Here is a 20,737-nt window from a genome sequence, read left to right on the forward strand (position 1 = left end):
ACGTCCCTAGTAAGCCTCTAGTTGACTAGCTCGTTGGTCAACAGATAGTCATGGTTTCCTCACTATGGACATTAGATGTCATTGACAACGGGATCACGCCATTAGGAGAATGACGTGATGGACAATGCCCAATCCTAAGCATAGCACAAGATCGTGTAGTTCATTTTGCTAGAGCTTTTTCAATGTCAAGTATCTCTTCCTTAGACCATGAGATCGTGTAACTTCCGGATACCGTAACAGTGCTTTGGGTGTACCAAACGTCACAACGTAACTCGGTGACTATAAAGGTGCACTACAGGTATCTCCGAAAGTGTCTGTTGGGTTGACACGGATCGAGACTGGGATTTGTCACTCCGTATGACGGAGAGGTATCTCTGGGCCCACTCGGTAATGCATCATCATAATGAGCTCAAAGTGACCAAGTGTCTGGTCACGGGATCATGCATTACGGCACGAGTAAAGTGACTTGCCAGTAACGAGACTGAACGAGGTATTGGGATACCGATGATCGAGTCTCGGGCAAGTAACATACCGTCTCACAAAGGGAATAGTATACGGGATTGCATGAACCCTCGACATCGTGGTTCATCCGATGAGATCATCGAGGAGTATGTGGGAACCAACATGGGTATCCAGATCCCACTGTTGAGCCGTCTCGGTCATGTCTGCATGTCTCCCGAACCCGTAGGGTCTACACACTTAAGGTTCGGTGACGCTAGGGTTGTATGAATATGAGTATGCAGCAAACCAAATGTTGTTCGGAGTCCCGGATGAGATCCTGGACGTCACGAGGAGTTCCGGAATGGTCTGGAGGTAAAGAATTATATATAGGAAGTGATGTTTCGGCCATCGGGAAAGTTTCGGGGTCACCCGGTATTGTATCGGGACCACCGGAAGGGTCCCGGGGGTCCACCGGGTGGGGCCACCCATCCCGGAGGGCCCCAAGGGCCGAAGTGGGGAGGGGAACCAGCCCATAGTGGGCTAGTGCGCCCCCTTGGCCCAACCCCTGCGCCTAGGGTTGAAACCCTAGGGTGGGGGGGAGGGGCGCCCCACTTGGCTTGGGGGGTACTCCACCCCCCTTGGACGCCGCCCCCTTGGGAGATTGGATCTCCCAGGGCCGGCGCCCCCCCGGGGGCCTATATAAATGGAGGGGGGAGGGGGCAGCTGCACCCTGAAGTTCTGGCGCCTCCCTCCCCCTGCTACACCTCTTCCACCTCCGTCACGTGCTTGGCGAAGCCCTGTCGGAGTGCTGCTGTTCCACCACCACCACGCCGTTGTGCTGCTGTTGGAGCTATCATCATCAACCTCTCCTTCCCCCTTGCTAGATCAAGACGGAGGAGACGTCACGCTGACCGTACATGTGTTGAGCGCGGAGGTGCCGTCCGTTCGGCGCTAGGATCTCCGGTGATAGGATCACCACGAGAACGACTACTTCAACCCCGTTCTTTTGAACGCTTCCGCGCGATCTACAAAGTGGTATGTAGATGCAATCACTCTCCCATGACTCGTTGCTTAGATGAACTCATAGATGGATCTTGGTGAAACCGTAGGAAAATTTTTAATTTTCTGCAACGTTCCCCAACACATCTGTCGGCTAGCAGATCTTGATCAGCTCTAAGCTGTTGCTGCTTTTTCTTGAGGCTGTTCACCGTGGCCATAAGCCTGCGTTTAAAAAGCTCTTGTTCGACGGGATCCTCAGGCACGACGAATTCGTCATCGTCGATGCTTGCCTCATCTCCGGAGGGAGGCATATAATCCTCTACCTCTTCTTCTGCCGCTCTCTCATGAGGGCTGGCGTCTCCGTCCTCTTGCGCTGCATCTTGCTGGAGTGGGTTATCTTCGGCACTGTCCGGTGTATTATTATCTCCGGTGCCGGAGTCTTCATTGTTGCTATGGCGGGATTTAGAGCGGCGCTGCTAATGCCGGTGCTTGGGCTGCTTCTTGGAGGGGTCATCCTCCGCTGTTTCTTCGCCATTCCCATCCTTTGGGATATCCACCATGTATATGTCATATGATGAGGTGGCTTTCTAGTGCCCAGTAGGCGCTGGTTCTTGGTCGTCTCCGGCATCTTCTTCCATACTGTCGATGTCTTCGGAGTCGTAGTCTAGCATGTCGGTTAGATCGTCGACAGCGGCTCCCAAGTGGGTGGTGGGTGGGCTTTGAATTTCTTCGCCGTTCGCATCCCAACCATCCTGACCGCAGTCCGGCCAGGGCTCTCCTGATAATGAGAGATACTTTAGCGAACTCAAGATGTCGCCAAAAGGTGAGTGTTGAAAGATGTCCGCTGCGGTGAACTCCGTGATCAGCGTCCAATCGGATTCGATCGGAGGGGCGCGGGAGGTTCGGAGTCCGGCACCTCGGAGTCGCGAGCTTCATGAGGGACAAGGTCATTGTTCGGCTCTATAGCCGTAGAGGTTGCAGCTCCCGAGGTGGTGTCTAGCCATCCGTCCTCGATCTGCGCAGCCGGCTCCGAATTGAAGATCGGAGCGGGTTCGAGTGCGGCCTCCAGGGTACTGTCCGGCTGCAGAGCTAAATCATGCTCGTCGTGATAGTGCGGCACGCTCGGCTTTGGCTCGAATCCATCGAGGATCAAGTCCCCGCGGATGTCAGCCGTGAAGTTCAAACTTCCAAATCTGACCTGATGGCCAGGGGCGTAGCTTTCGATCTGCTCCAGATGTCCAAGCGAATTGGCCCGCAGTGCAAAGCCGCCGAATACGAAGATCTGTCCGGGAAGAAAGGTCTCACCCTGGACTGCGTCGTTGATGATGGTCGAAGAAGCCATCGAGCCTATCGGTGACGACACAGAGGAACTCTCAATGAAAGCACCAATGTCGGTGTCAAAACCGGCGGATCTCAGGTAGGGGGTCCCGAAGAAGGGACACGATGTTTTACCCAGGTTCGGGCCCTCTTGATGGAGGTAAAACCCTACGTCCTGCTTGATTAATATTGATGATGTGTGTTACAAGAGTGGATCTACCACGAGATTAAGGAGGCTAAACCCTAGAAGCTAGCCTATGGTATGATTGTTGTTCGTCCTATGGACTAAAGCCATCCGGTTTATATAGACACCGGAGAGGGCTAGGGTTACACAGAGTCGGTTACAATGGTAGGAAACCTACATATCCGTATCGCCAAGCTTGCCTTCCACGCCAAGGAAAGTCCCATCCGGACACGGGACGAAGTCTTCAATCTTGTATCTTCATAGTCTTGGAGTCCGGCCGATGATGATAGTTCGGCTATCCGGACACCCCCTAGTCCGGAACTCCCTCAAGCACCTTTATAACCACCCAGTTACGTTGTGACGTTTGATAGCACACTAAATACTTTTCCGGTATTCGGGAGTTGCATAATCTCATAGTCATAGGAACATGTATGATCAATAATCTAGTTCACATCGCCATGTGATTAACACCCAAAGAGTACTAAGGTATGATCATGTTTTGCTCGTGAGAGAAGTTTAGTCAACGGGTCTGTCACATTTAGAGCCAAATGTATTTTGCAAATATTCTATGTCTACAATGCTCTACACGGAGCTACTCTAGCTAATTTCTCCTCCTTTCAATATGTATCCAGATTGAGACTTAGAGTCATCTGGATTAGTGTAAAAGCTTGCATCGATGTAACTCTTTACGATGAACTCTTTTATCACCTCCATAATCGAGAAACATCTCCTTAGTCCTCACTAAGGATATTCTTGACCGTTGTCCAGTGATCTACTCCTAGATCAAAATTGTACTCCCTTGCCAAACTCAGAGCAAGGTATACAATAGGTCTGGTACACAACATATCATACTTTATAGAACCTATGACTAAGGCATAGGGAATGACTTTCACTCTCTTTCTATTTTCTGCCGTGGTCGGGATTCGAGTCTTACTCAATCTCACACCTTTGCAACACAGGCAAGAACACTTTATTTGACTGTTCCATTTTGAACTACTTCAAAATCTTGTCAAGGTATGTACTCGTTGAAAATCTTATCAAGCGTCTTGATCTATCTCAATAGATCTTGATGCTCAATATGTAAGTAGCTTTACTGAGGTATTTCTTTTGAAGAACTCCTTTCAAACACTCCTTTATGCTTTCCAGAAAATTCTACATTATTTCTGATCAACAATATGTCATTCACATATACTTATCAGAAAGGTTGTAGTGCTCCACTCACTTTCCTGTAAATAGAGGCTTCACCGCAAGTTTGTATAAAACTATATGCTTTGATCAACTCATCAAAGCATATACTCCAACTCCGAGATGCTTGCACCAGTCCATAGATGGATCACTGGAGCTTGCACACTTTGTTAGCACCTTTCGGATTGACAAAACCTTTTGGTTGCATCATATACAACTCTTCTTTAAGAAATCCATTAAGGAATGTAGTTTTGACATCCATTCGCCAAATTTCATAAAATTCGGCAATTGCTAACATGATTTGGACAGACTTCTAAGCATCGATACGAGTGAGAAAATCTCATTATATTCAACACCTTGAACTTGTCGAAAACCCTTTTCGATAATTTGAGCTTTGTAGATAGTAACACAACTATCAGCATCCATCTTCCTCTTGAAGATCCATTTATTTTCTATGGCTTGCCGATCATCGGGCAAGTCAACCAAAGTCCACACTTTGTTCTCATACATGGTTCCTATCTCAGATTTCATAGCCTTAAGACATTTTGCGGAATCTGGGCTCATCATCGCTTCCTCATAGTTCGTAGGTTTGCCATGGTCAAGTAACATGACCTCCAGAATAGGATTACCGTACCACTCTGGTGCGGATCTTACTCTGGTTGACCTACGAGGTTCGGTAGTAACTTGACCTGAAGTTTCATGATCAATATCATTAGCTTCCTCACTAATTCGTGTAGGCGTCACAGGAACCGGTTTCTATGATGAACTACTTTCCAATAAGGGAGCAGGTACAGTTACCTCATCAAGTTCTACTTTCCTCCCACTCACTTCTTTTGAGAGAAACTCCTTCTCTAGAAAGGATCCATTCTTAGCAACGAATATCTCTCCTTCGGATCTGTGCTAGAAGGTGTAACCAACAGTTTCCTTTGGTATTTTACGAAGACGCACTTCTCCGAGTTGGGTTCGAGCTTATCAGGTTAGAACTTTTTCACATAAGCATCGCTGCCCAAACTTTAAGAAATGACAACTTTGGTTTCTTGCCAAACCATAGTTCATAAGGCGTCATCTCAACGGATTTTGATGGTGCCCTATTTAAAGTGAATGCAGCTGTCTCTAATGCATAACCCCAAAACAATAGTGGTAAATCGGTAAGTTACATCATAGATCGCATCATATCCAATAAAGTGCGGTTATGACGTTCGGACACACCATAACGCTGTGGTGTTCCATGTGGCGTGAGCTATGAAATTATTCCACATTGTTTTTAAATGAAGGCCAAACTCGTAACTCAAATATTCTCCTCTACGATCAGATTGTAGAAACTTTATTTTCTTGTTACGATCATTCTCCACTTCACTCTGAAATTCTTTGAACTTTTCAAATGTTTCAGACTTGTGCTTCATTAAGTAGATATACTCATATCTGCTCAAATCATCTATGAAGGTCAGAAAATAACGATACCGGCCACGAGCATCAACACTCATTGGACCGCATACATCAGTATGTATTATTTCCATCAAGTCAGTAGCTCGTTCCATTGTTCCAGAAAACGGAGTTTTAGTCATCTTGCCCAAAAAGCATGGTTCGTAAGCATCAAATGATTCATAACCAAGTGGTTCCAAAAGTCCATCTTAATGGAGTTTCTTCATGCGCTTTACACCGACATGACCCAAACGGCAGTGCCACAAATAAGTGCACTATCATTATCAACTTTGCATCTTTTGGCATCAATATTATGAATATGTGTATCACTACGATCGAGATCCAACAAACTATTTTCATTGGGTGTATGACCATCGAAGGTTTTATTCATGCAAACAGAACAACAATTATTCTCTGACTTTAAATGAATAACCGTATTGCAATAAACATGATCAAATCATATTCATGCTCAACGCAAACACCAAATAACATTTATTTAGGTTTAACACTAATCCCGAAAGTATAGGGAGTGTGCGATGATGCTCATATCAATCTTGGAACCACTTCCAACACACATCATCACTTCACCCTCAACTAGTCTCTGTTTATTCTGTAACTCCTGTTTCAAGTTACTAATTTTTAGCAACTGAACAAGTATCAAATACCCAGGGGCTACTATAAACACTAGTAAGGTACACATCAATAACCTGTATATCAAATATACCCTTGTTAACTTTGCCATCCTACTTATCCACCAAATATTCAGGGTATTTTCGTTTCTAGTGACCATTTCTTTTGCAGTAGAAGCACTCAGTTTCAGGCTTAGGTCTAGACTTGGGTTTCTTCTCTTGAGCGGGAGCTTGTTTGCCGTTCTTCTTGAAGTTTGCCTTATTCTCCCCTTTACCCTTTTTCCTGAAACTGGTGGTCTTGTTAACCATCAACACTTGATGCTCCTTTTTGATTTCTACCTCCGCAGCCTTTAGCATTGCGAAGAGCTCGGGAATTGTCTTGTTCATCCCTTGCATATTATAGTTCATCATGAAGCTCTTGTAGCTTGGTGGCAGTGATTGAAGAATTCTGTCAATGACACTATCATCAGGAAGATTAACTTCCAGTTGAATCAAGTGATTGTTATACCCAGACATTTTGAGTATATGTTCACTGAGAGAACTATTCTCCTCCATCTTGTAGCAATAGAACTTACTGGAGACTTCATATCTCTCAATCCGAGCATTTGCTTGAAATATTAACTTCAACTCCTGGGACATCTCATATGCTCCATGACGTTCAAAACATCGTTGAAGTCCCGGTTCTAAGCCGTAAAGCATGGCACACTGAAATATCGAGTAGTCATCAGCTTTGCTCTACCATACGTTCTTAACATTGTCAGTTGCATCTGCAGCGGGCCTGGCACCTAGCGGTGCTTCCAGGACGTAATTCTTCTGTGCAGCAATGAGGATAATCCACAAGTTACGGACCCAGTCCGTGTAATTACTACCATCATCTTTCAACTTTGCTTTCTCAAGGAATGCATTAAAATTCAACGGAATAACAACAAGGGCCATCTATCTACAACAATATAGACAAGAAAAATACTATCAAGTACTAAGTTCATGATAAATTTAAGTTCAATTAATCATATTACTTAAGAACTCCCACTTAGATAGACATCTCTCTAATCATCTAGGTGATCACGTGATCCAAATCAACTAAACCATAACCGATCATCACATGAAATGGAGTAGTTTTCAATGGTGAACATCACTATGTTGATCATATCTACTATATGATTCACGCTCGACCTTTCGGTCTCAGTGTTCCGAGGCTGATACGTCTCCAACGTATCTATAATTTTTGATTACTCCATGCTACTTTGTCTACTGTTTTGGACTATAGTGGGCTTTATTTTCCACTTTTATATTATTTCGGGACTAACCTATTAACCGGAGGCCCAGCCCAGAATTGCTGTTTTTTGCCTATTTTAGTATTTCGAAGAAACAGAATATCAAACGGAGTCCAGACGGATTAAAACCTTCGGGAACGTGATTTCCTCACCGAACGTGATCCAGGAGACTTGGACCCTACTCCAAGAAGTGCCAGAGGCGGTCACGAGGGTGGAGCGCGCGCCCCGCTGCCTCATGGGCCCCCTGTTGCTCCACCGACGTACTCCTTCCTCCTATATATACCTACGTACCCCTGTCAGATCAGAACAGGAGCCAAAAACCTAATTCCACCGCCGCAACCTTCTGTATCCGTGAGATCCCATCTTGGGGCCTGTTCCGGATCTCCGCCGGAGAGGGCAACTACCACGGAGGGCTTCTACATCAACACCATAGCCTCTTTGATGAAGTGTGAGTAGTTTACTTCAGACCTTCGGGTCCATAGTTATTAGCTAGATGGCTTCTTCTCTCTTTTTGGATCTCAATACAATGTTCTCCCCCTCTCTTGTGGAGATCTATTCGATGTAATCTTCTTTTTGCGGTGTGTTTGTTGAGACCGATGAATTGTGGGTTTATGATCTAGCTTATCTATGAACAATATTTGATTCTTCTCTGAATTCTTTTATGTATGATTGAGTTATCTTTACAAGTCTCTTTGGATTATCCGTTTGGTTTGGCCAACTAGATTGGTAGTTCTTGCAATGGGAGAAGTGTTTAGTTTTGGGTTCAATCTTGCGGTGTCCTTACCCAGTGAAAGAAAGGGTTGCAAGGCACGTATTGTATTGTTGCCATCGAGGATAACAAGATGGGGTTTTTATCATATTGCATGAATTTATCCCTCTACATCATGTCATCTTGCTTAAGGCGTTACTCTGTTTTACTTAATACTCTAGATGCATGCTGGATAGCGGTCGATGAGTGGAGTAATAGTAGTAGATGCAGAATCGTTTCGATCTACTTGTCTTGGACGTGATGCCTATATACATGATCATACCTAGATAATCTCATAATTATTCGCTTTTCTATCAATTGCTCAACAGTAATTTGTTCACCCACCGTAGAATACTTATGCTCTTGAGAGAAGCCACTAGTGAAACCTATGGACCCCAGGTCTATTATCATCATATCAATCTCCACTACTTTATTTACTTGCCTTGTTTTTACTTTGCCTTTTACTTTTTACTTTGCATCTCTATATCAAAAATACCAAAAATATTATTTATCATCTCTATCAAATCTCACCCTCGTAAGTGACCTGAAGGGATTGACAACCCCTAATCGCGTTGGTTGCGAGTAGCTATCATTTTGTGTAGGTACGAGGGACTCGTGCATGATCTCCTACTGGTTTGATACCTTGGTTCTCAAAAACTAAGGGAAATACTTACGCTACTTTACTGCATCATCCTCCCCTCTTCGGGGAAATCCAACACAGTGCTCAAGAGGTAGCAAGAAGAATTTCTGGCGCCGTTGCCGGGGAGTTTGCGCAAAAGTTAACCATACCAAGTACCCATCACAATCCCTATCTCTCGCATTACATTATTTGCCTCTTGTTTTCCTCTCCCCCACTTCACCCTTGCCGTTTTATTCGCCCTTTCTTTCCCAATCTCCTCCTCTCTTTCTCTTTTGCCTTCTTCGCTTGCCCTTCTGTTTGTCCGTGTGCTTGCTTGCTTGTCATATCTAATTCCTTATCCGCTCCTATGTCTCCCGAGTTTGAAGTTCTTCACTTCAAGCAAAGGCAAGGAGAAAACTTAAAAGATGCTTGGTATAGGATGATGGAATCTTATCGTAAGTGCACCCTCTAGGTGAAATTTAGAATTCTTCTTCGTAATTTTATGTTGGGTTAAGTATGACGCATAGACAACTCTTGGATTGCATCACCAAGGGAAATTTCATTGAGATTGATCCCGGTATTGCGCATGAAATTATAGAGGGAATAGTGGGAACACTACCCCAAAAGGGAGGATCTTATCCTACCCAGGAAGAAACCCAAGTGTTTGAGAAGATTTGCGAAGCAACAAATTTTTTACAAAAGTCTCTTGAGCCTCTTAAAAGTGTTAGCGGAAATCTTCACCGCACGAATATGTTGATCACTCTTTGTAACAAGCGGTTGTATTCTTTAGATCTAAAAATTTCCGAGTATGAAGGGAAGCGGAAATAACCCCCTGGATTTGAGCATGACTCCGCCAAAAAATTGAAAATCAAATATGGCAATACTTAGATCTATCTTCGCTTTTATGCCTAGCTAGGGGCGTTAAACGATAGCGCTTGTTGGGAGGCAACCCAATTTTATTTTGTGTTCTTTGTTTTTATTCCTGTTTAGTGTTAAATTTTTTTCCTACTTTCTGTTTAGATGTGGTTTTATGTTTTAATTAGTGTTTGTGCCAAGTGGAACCTATTGGATAAGCTATGATAATAGTTGATTTGATTCTGCTAAAAAACAGAAACTTTGCACTCACGAGAAAAAATTTAGTAAATCACAGGAACGTTCTTTTGCATTTATTCTTTTTGCTTCTGATCAATAAATAAATTTTCAAGTACTTCCTATTTTTTTAGAATTTTTAGAGTTCCAGAAGTTTGCGTCAGTTACAGATTGCTACAGACTGTTCTGTTTTTGACAGATTCTGTTTTTCGTGTGTTGTTTGCTTATTTCAATGCATCTATGGCTAATAAATTAGTTTATAAACCATAAGGAAGTTGGAATACAGTAGGTTTAACACCAATATAAATAAATAATGGGTTCATTACAGTACCTTGAAGTAGTCTTTTGTTTTCTTTCACTAACGGAGCTCAGGAGATTTCTATTGAGTTTTGTGTTGTGAAGTTTTCAAGTTTTGGGTGAATTCTTTTGATGGATTATGGAACAAAGAGTGGCAAGAGCCTAAGCTTGGGGATGCCCATGGCACCCCCAAGATAATCCAAGGTCACCAAAAAGTCAAAGCTTCGGGATGCCACGGAAGGCATCCCTTCTTTCGTCTACTTCCATCGGTAATTTACTTGGAGCTATATTTTTATTCACCACATGATATGTGTTTTGCTTGGAGCGTCTTTATTATTTGTGTATTTGCTTGTTAGTTTGCCACAATCATCCTTGCTGTACACACCTTTTGAGAGAGTCATACATGATTTAGAATTTGCTAGAATACTCATTGTGCTTCACTTATATCTTTTTGAGCTTGATAGTTTTGCTCATTGTGCTTCACTTATATCTTTTGAGCTTGATATTTTTGCTCTAGTGCTTCACTTAGATCTTTTAGAGCATGGTGGTAGATTTGTTTTAAAGAAACTATTGATCTCTCATGCTTCACTTAGATTATTTTGAGAGTCGTTAATAGCATGGTAAATTGCTTAATGTTAATATACTTGGTATTCAAGATATGTGAAACTTTCTTTTGAGTGAATTGAATACTAAGATAAGTTTGATGCTTGACAATTGTTTTGAGATATGGAGGTGATAATATCAAAGTCGTGCTAGTTGGGTGATTATGAATTTGAGAAATGCTTGTGTTGAAGTTTGCAAGTCTCGTACCATGCACATATGGTTAAAGTTGTGTAACAAATTTGAAACATGAAGTGTACCTGGCTTGTGCATCCTTATGAGTGGCGGTCGAGGACGAGCGATGGTCTTTTCCTACCAATCTATCCCCCTAGGAGCATGCGCGTAGTACTTGATTTTTTGATGACTTCTAAATCTTTGCAATAAGTATATGACTTCTTTTGACTAATGTTGAGTCCATGGATTATACGCACTCTCACCTTTCCGCCTTTGCTAGCCTCTTCGGTACCGTGCATTGCCCTTTCTCAAGTTGAGAGTTGGCGCAAACTTCGCTGGTGTATCCAAACCCCGTGATACGATACGCTCTATCACACATAAACCTCCTTATATCTTCCTCAAAACAGCCACCATACCTACCTATTATGGCATTTCCATAGTCATTCCGAGATATATTTCCATGCAACTTCCACCATCATCATCATGACATACATTACTTTTGTCATATTGCCATTTCATGATCATGTAGTTGACATCGTATTTGTGGCAAGGCCACCATTGCATTATTTTTTATACATCTCGCTCTTGATTCATTGCACCATCCTGGTACACCGCCTGAGGCATTCATATAGAGTCATATCTTGTTCTAAGTTTCGAGTTGTAATCCTTATGTTGTAATCAATAGAAGTGTGATGATCATCATTATTAGAGCATTGCCCAAAAGAAAAAAAAGAAAAAAAAGAAGAAAGGCCAAAAAAGGCCCAAAAAAGAGAAAAAAAGAAAAAAAGAAAAGAAAAAGGGCAATGCTACTATCTCTTTTTCCACACTTGTGCTTCAAAGTAGCACCTTGTTCTTCATGTAGTGAGTCTCATATATTGTGCTTCAAAGTAGCACCTTGTTTCTCATGTAGTGAGTCTCATAAGTTGTTGCCTTTTTATACTAGTGGGAATATTTCATTATAGAATTTGGCTTGTATATTCCTACGATGGGCTTCCTCAAATGCCCTAGGTCTTCATGAGCAAGCAAGTTGGATGCACACCCACTAGTTTTATTTTGTTGAGCATTCATAGCTCTAGTGCATCCGTTGCATGGCAATCCCTACTCCTCATGTTGACATCAATTGATGGGCATCTCCATAGCCCATTGATTATCCTCGTCAATGTGAGACTTTCTCCTTTTTTGTCTTCTCCACACAATCCCCATCATAATATTCTATTCCACCCATAGTGCTATATCCATGGCTCACGCTCATGTATTGCGTGAAGGTTGAAAAAGTTTGAGATTATTTAAGTATGAAACAATTTCTTGGCTTGTCATCGGGGGTATAGAAGTTGGGAACATCTTTGTGTGACGAAAATGAAGCATAGCCTAACTATATGATTTTGTAGGGATGAACTTTCTTTTACCATGTTATTTTGATAAGACATGATTGCTTTGATTAGTATGCTTGAAGTATTATTATTTTTGTGTCAATATGAACTTTTGTCTTGAATCTTTCGGATCTGACTATTCATATCACAATCAAGAAGATTTACATTGAAATTATGCCAAAGTATCACTCCGCATCAAAAATTCTTTTTATCATTTACCTACTCGAGGACGAGCAGGAATTAAGCTTGGGGATGCTTGATACGTCTCCAACGTATCTATAATTTTTGATTACTCCATGCTACTTTGTCTACTGTTTTGGACTATATTGGGCTTTATTTTCCACTTTTATATTATTCTTGGGACTAACCTATTAATCGGAGGCCCAGCCCAGAATTGCTGTTTTTTTGCCTATTTCAGTATTTCGAAGAAACATAATATCAAACGGAGTCCAAACAGAATAAAACCTTCGGGGACGTGATTTCCTCACCGAACGTGATCCATGAGACCTGGACCCTACTCCAAGAAGTGCCAGAGGCGGTCACAAGGGTGGAGGGCACCCCCCTGGGCGCGCCCCCTGCCTCGTGGGCCCCCTGTTGCTCCACCGACGTACTCCTTCCTCCTATATATACCTACGTACCCCCGTCAGATCAGAACAGGAGCCAAAAACCTAATTCCACCACCACAACCTTCTGTATCCGCGAGATCCCATCTTGGGGCCTATTCTGGAGCTCCGTCGGAGAGGGCATCTACCACGGAGGGCTTCTACATCAACACCATAGCCTCTCCGATGAAGTGTGAGTAGTTTACTTCAGACCTTCGGGTCCATAGTTATTAGCTAGATGGCTTCTTCTCTCTTTTTGGATCTCAATACAATGTTCTCCCCCTCTCTTGTGGAGATCTATTCGATGTAATCTTCTTTTTGCAGTGTGTTTGTTGAGACTGATGAATTGTGGGTTTATGATCCAGCTTATCTATGAACAATATTTGATTCTTCTCTGAATTCTTTTATGTATGATTGAGTTATCTTTACAAGTCTCTTCGAATTATCTGTTTGGTTTGGCCAACTAGATTGGTAGATCTTGCAACGGGAGAAGTGTTTAGATTTGGGTTCAATCTTGCGGTGTCCTTACCCAGTGACAGAAAGGGTTGCAAGGCACGTATTGTATTGTTGCCATCAAGGATAACAAGATGGGGTTTTTATCATATTGCATGAATTTATCCCTCTACATCATGTCATCTTGCTTAAGGCGTTACTCTATTTTACTTAATACTCTAGATGCATGCTGGATAGCGGTCGATGAGTGGAGTAATAGTAGTAGATGCAGAATCGTTTCGATCTACTTTTCTTGGACGTGATGCCTATATACATGATCATACCTAGATAATCTCATAATTATTCGCTTTTCTATCAATTGCTCAATAGTAATTTGTTCACCCACAATAGAATACTTATGCTCTTGAGAGAAGCCACTAGTGAAACCTATGGCCCCGGGGTCTATTCTCATCATATCAATCTCCACTACTTTATTTACTTGCCTTGTTTTTACTTTGCCTTTTACTTTTTACTTTGCATCTCTATATCAAAAATACCAAAAATATTATTTATCATCTCTATCAGATCTCACCCTCGTAAGTGACCGTGAAGGGATTGACAACCCCTAATCGCGTTGGTTGCGAGTAGCTATTGTTTTGTGTAGGTACGAGGGACTCGTGCGTGATCTCCTACTGGATTGATACCTTGGTTCTCAAAAACTGAGGGAAATACTTACGCTACTTTACTGCATCATCCTCTCCTCTTCGGGGAAATCCAACGCAGTGCTCAAGAGGTAGCAGAGGCCATATCTGCATATGCTAGGCTCGTCAAGTTTAACCCGAGTATTCTGCGTGTGCAAAACTGGCTTGCACCCGTTGTAGATGAATGTAGAGCTTATCACCCCCGATCATCATGTGGTGTCTCGGCACGACAAACTTTGGCAACGTTGCATACTCAGGGAGAACACTTTTACCTTGAAATTTAGTGAGAGATCATCTTATAATGCTACTGTCAATCAAAGCAAAATAAGGTGCATAAAGGATAAACATCACATGCAATAAATATAAGTGATATGACATGGCCATCATCATCTTGTGCTGCTTGTGATCTCCATCTCCGAAGCACCGTTATGATCACCATCATCACTGGCGCGACACCTTGATCTCCATCGTGGCATCATTGTCGTCTCGTCAACTATTGCTTCTATGACTATCGCTACCGCTTAGTGGTAAAGTAAAGCAATCACAGGGCGATTGCATTGCATACAATAAAGCGACAACTATATGGCTCCTGCCAGTTGCCGATAACTCTGTTACAAAACATGATCATCTCATACAATAAAATTTAGCATCATGTCTTGACCATATCACATCACAACATGCCCTGCAAAAACAAGTTAGACGTCCTCTACTTTGTTGTTGCAAGTTTTACGTGGCTTCTACGGGCTGAGCAAGAACCGTTCTTACCTACACATCAAAACCACAACGATAGTTCGTCAAGTTAGTGTTGTTTTAACCTTCTTAAGGATGGGGCGTAGCCACACTTGGTTCAACTAAAGTTGGAGAAACTGACACCCGCCAGCCACCTATGTGCAAAGCACGTCAGTAGAACCAGTCTCGCATAAGCGTACGCATAATGCCAGTCCAGGCCGCTTCATTCAACAATACCGTCGAACCAAAGTATGACATGCTGGTAAGCAGTATGACTTGTATCGCCCACCACTCACTTGTGTTCTACTCGTGCATATAACATCTACGCATAAACCTGGCTCGGTGATCATGGTGATGCATAGCAACGAGAGGGGAGAGTGTGTCCATGTACCCTCGTAGACCATAAGCGAAACCGTTAGCACAACGCGGTTGATGTAGTCGTACATCTTCACGATCCGACCGATCCAAGTACCGAACGTACGACACCTCCGATTTCAGCACACGTTCAGCTCGATGACGTCCCACGAACTCCGATCAAGCAAAGCTTTGCGGGAGAGTTTCGTCAGCACGACGGCGTGATGACGGTGTTGATGATGCTACCGACGCAGGGCTTTGCCTAAGCACCGCTACGATATTACCGAGGTGGAATATGGTGGAGGGGAGCACCGCACACGGCTGGGAGAGATCAACAGATCAACTTGTGTGTCTAGAGGTGCCCCCCTGCCCGCGTGTATAAAGGAGTGGAGGAGGGGGGAGGGCCGGCCCTCCTATGGCGCGCCCTGGAGGAGTCCTACTCCCACCGGGAGTAGGATTACCCCCTTCCATGTAGTAGGAGTAGGAGTCAAGGAAAGGGAAAAGAGAAGATAAGGAAGGAGGGGGCACAGCCCCTCCCCCTAGTCCAATTTGGACTAGGCCTTGGGGGGGCGCAGCCTCCCCTCTCTCTTTCCCCTAAAACCCAATAAGGCCCATATACTCCCCAGCAAATTCCCGTAACTCTTCGGTACTCCGAAAAATACTCGAATCACTTGGAACCTTTCCGATGTCCGAATATAGTCATCCAATATATCTATATTTACATCTTGACCATTTTGAGACTCCTAGCCATGTCACCGATCTCATTTGGGAGTCCGAACTACCTTCGGTACATCAAAATACATAACTCATAATATAAATCGTCACCGAACGTTAAGCGTGCGGACCCTTCGGGTTTGAGAATTATGTAGACATGACCGAGACACGTCTCCGGTCAATAACCAATAGCGGAACCTGGATGCTCATATTGGCTCCCACATATTCTACGAAGATCTTTTTCGGTCAAACCGCATAACAACATATGTTGTTCCCTTTGTCATCGGTATGTTACTTGCCCGAGATTTGATCGTCGGTATCTCAATACCTAGCTCAATCTCGTTACCGGCAAGTCTCTTTACTCGTTCCGTAATACATCATCCCGCAACTAACTTATTAGTCACATTGCTTGCAAGGCTTATAGTGATGTGCATTACCGAGAGGGCCCAGAGATACCTCTCCGACAATCGGAGTGACAAATCCTAATCTCGAAATATGCCAACTCAACAAGTACCTTCAGAGACACCTGTAGAGCACCTTTATAATCACCCAGTTATGTTGTGACATTTGATAGCACACTAAGTGTTTTTCCGGTATTCGGGAGTTGCATAATCTAATAGTCATAGGAACATGTATAAGTCATGAAGACAGCAATAGCGACATACTAAACGATCAAGTGCTAAGCTAACGGAATGGGTCAAGTCAATCACATCATTCTCTAATGATGTGATCCCGTTAATCAAATGACAACTCATGTCTATGGCTAGGAAACTTAACCATCTTTGATTCAACGAGCTAGTCAAGTAGAGGCATACTAGTGACACTTTGTTTGTCTATGTATTCACACATGTATTATGTTTCCGATTAATACAATTCTAGCATGAATAATAAACATTTATCATGAAATAAGGAAATAAATAATAACTTTATTATTGCCTCTAGGGCATATTTCCTTCATGTCACGCTAGGGTTGTTCACTTGCTATGTACAAGAATTGCTCTTGTCCTATGTTTTGTTTCCTTGCTGGACATGTTGCTACGGTTTATGTGGTGCTTGCTTGTACGGTAAATCATTTGGGGGTAGCTAGATATAAACCTGTTTGTTGTTGTTTGATGCGCTTGCGTGTGGTGATGTCTACTACAGAACTTGTTCTTGTAGACTCGTGTTGGGCCTCCAAGCGCAGAGTTTTGTAGGACAGTAGCAATTTTCCCTCAAGTGGATGACCCAAGGTTTATCAATCCGTGGGAGGCGTAGGATGAAGATGGTCTCTCTCAAACAACCCTGCAACCAAATAACAAAGAGTCTCTTGTGTCCCCAACATACCCAATACAATGGCAAATTGTATATGTGCACTAGTTCGACGAAGAGATGGTGATAAAAGTGTAATATGGATGGTAGAAGTATATTTTTATAATCTGAATAAATAAATAAAGCAAGGTAGTGAACGATAAAAGTGAGCACAAACGGTATTGCAATGCTTGAAAATGAGGCCTAGGGTCCATACTTTTGCTAGTGAAATCTCTCAATAATACTAATCTAATTGGATCATTGATGTCTACTACGCAACCTTCTCCTTGTAGACGTTGTTGGGCCTCCAAGCGCAGAGGTTTGTATGACAGTAGCAAATTTCCCTCAAGTGGATGACCTAAGGTTTATCAATCCGTGGCAGGCGTAGGATGAAGATGGTCTCTCTCAAACAACCCTGCAACCAAATAACAAAGAGTCTCTTGTGTCCCCAACACACCCAATACAATGGTAAATTGTATAAGTGCACTAGCTCAGCGAAGAGATGGTGATACAAGTGCAATATGGATGGTAGATATAGGTTTTTGTAATATGAAATTATAAAAACAGCAAGGTAACTAATGATAAAAGTGAGCGTAAAGGGTATTGCAATGGTAGGAAACAAGGCATTGGGTTCATACTTTCACTAGTGCAAGTTCTCTCAACAATAATAACATAATTGGATCATATAACTATCCCTCAACATGCAACAAAAAGTCACTCCAAAGTCACTAATAGCGGAGAACAAACAAAGAGATTATTGTAGGGTACGAAACCACCTCAAAGTTATTCTTTCTGATCGATCTATACAAGAGTCCGTAGTAAAATAACACGAAGCTATTCTTCCCGTTCAATCTATCATAGAGTTCGTACTAGAATAACACCTTAAGACACAAATCAACCAAAACCCTAATGTCACCTAGATACTCCAATCTCACCTCAAGTATCCGTGGGCACGATTATACGATATGCATCACACAATCTTAGATTCATCTATTCAACCAACACAAAGTACTTCAAAGAGTGCCCCAAAGTTTGTACCGGAGAGTCAAGACAAAAACGTGTGCCAACTAATATGCATAGATTCCCAAGGTCATGGAGCCCGCAAGTTGATCACCAAAACATACATCAAGTGAATCAATAGAATACCCCATTGTCACCACTAGTATCCCACGCAAGACATACATCAAGTGTTCTCAAATCCTTAAAGACTGAATCTGATAAGATAACTTCAAAGGGAAAACCCAATCCATTACAAGAGAGTAGAGGGGGAGAAACATCATAAGATCCAACTATAATAGCAAAGCTCGCGATAAATCAAGATCGTATCACCTCAAGAACATGAGAGAGAGAGAGAGAGAGAGAGATCAAGCACATAGCTAGTGGTACATACCCTCAGCCCCGAGGGTGCACTACTCCCTCCTTGTCATGGAGAGCGCCGAGATGACGAAGATGGCCACCGGTGAGGGATCCCCCCTCTTCAGGGTGCCGGAATAGGGCCCCGATTGGTTTTTGGTGGCTACAGAGGCTTGCGGCGGCGGAACTCCCGATCTATTGTGCTCTGGGATGTTTTTATGGTATATGGATATATATAGGTGAAAGAAGTTGGTTAGGGGAGCCACGAGGGGCCCACGAGGGTGGGGGGTGCGCCCGGGGGGCGCGCCCCTGACCCTCGTGGCCACCTCGAAGCTTCCCTAACGTCTACTCCAAGTCTCCTGGATTGTTTCCGTTCCAAAAATAACTCTCCCGAAGGTTTCATTCCATTTGGACTCTGTTTGATATTCCTTTTCTTCGAAACACTGAAATAGGCAAGAAAACAGAAATTTGGGCTGGGCCTCCGGTTAATAAGTTAGTCCCAAAAATAATATAAAAGTGTATAATAAAGCCCATAAACATCCAAAATAGATAATATAATAGCATGAATGCTTCATAAATTATAGATACGTTGGAGACGTATCAGCATCCCCAAGCTTAATTCCTGCTCGTCCTTGAGTAGGTAAATGATAAAATAAATAATTTATGAAGTGTGAATGCTACCAGGTGCATAAGTTTGATCAATGAAAATTTCAATCACCTTTTCTAGCATTACTATATGTCATAACAGTAGTTCATCTCATAAAACTTCTCATGATCAAGTAACAAGCAATTCAAATGTTAAAGCATAGACCATAAACTTTCTTGAAAACTAGCAAACTATGTTCTCGGTCATCAAACAATTTCAATTCATCTTATTTCCAGGAAGGGTTTATGTAAGAGCTTTGATTTAGAAAATCCCACATACTCAACTATCATATAGTCTTCCATGATTGCTACCACTCAGAGCATATTTTTAGAACAAATAGCATTGATCGAACACCGAGAAAGATAGGGGCTTAATATTTCACCTCCCAACTTACTTATAATATAGATAGTCGTCAACAATAATAATTCATGATCAAATATAATTGAATGGCCATATATGCTTAGATCTTTCCCCATCACATGATGCTTGCCAACTAAAGAGTAGATTGGAATGAGATGGAATACTACTGACTCTTGCATAAAAGTAAAAGATAGGCCCTTCGTAGAGGGAAGCAGGGATTTGCAGAGGTGCCAGAGCTCGATTTTGAAATAGAGATAAATAATTTTGAGAGGCATGCTTTCATTGTCAACATAACAACCAAGAGTTCCAAATACCTTCCATACTACATACATTATAGGCGGTTCCCAAACAGAAAGGTAAACTTTTTACTCCCCCTCCACCAACAATCATCAATCCATGGCTTGCCCGAAACAAGGGGTGCCTCCAACTAACAACAATCCTGGGGGAGTTTTGTTTGCAATTATTTTGATTTGATTTTGATCTTTTGATCATGGGACTAGGCATCCCAGTTACCAGCCATTTTTCTCGTGAATGATGAGCGGAGTCCACTCATCGTGAGAATAACCCACCTAGCATGGAAGATACTGACAGCCCCTAGTTGCTACATGAGCAATTCGGGCATACAAAACAGATTATTATTTGAACGGCAGGTAAATACTGCAAATAGGTAGATATGATGGAAACTCATGGAAGAAACTTGGTTCAAGGGATTTGGATGCACAAGCAGTATTCCTGCTTAGTACAGATATTTTGGCTAGCAAAGGATTCTAAATAGCAAGCACCACATGTTGGAGGATCTATAACAATATAACTTCTATACAAATATACCCAAGCATAACTCATTATGTTGTCTTCCTTGTCCAATTTCAACTAATTTTCTCAGGTTTGAAAATAATTAATGGGGCTCACAATCATAGAAGATGTCTAAGATAGTATATTTATATGTGAAATCTCTCTTCCTTCAATATTCTTTCATGAATTCTTCAAGTGACAATTACAATGTTTGCTAACCTTCAATAAATTTATCACCTCTACTTCGTATATGTAAAGTCATTACTCCCCATGGGATAAGCATATGAAACATATATAATTTCAGATTTATGATATTCAACGCATTCAACCATTTACTCATAGTATATAAGTGAAGCACACGAGTAAATGACAAACTACTCCAAAAAGATATAAGTGAAGATCAATGAGTAGTTAAATAA

Source organism: Triticum aestivum, chromosome 2B, assembly GCF_018294505.1.
Source record: "Triticum aestivum cultivar Chinese Spring chromosome 2B, IWGSC CS RefSeq v2.1, whole genome shotgun sequence".
NCBI lineage: Eukaryota > Viridiplantae > Streptophyta > Magnoliopsida > Poales > Poaceae > Triticum > Triticum aestivum.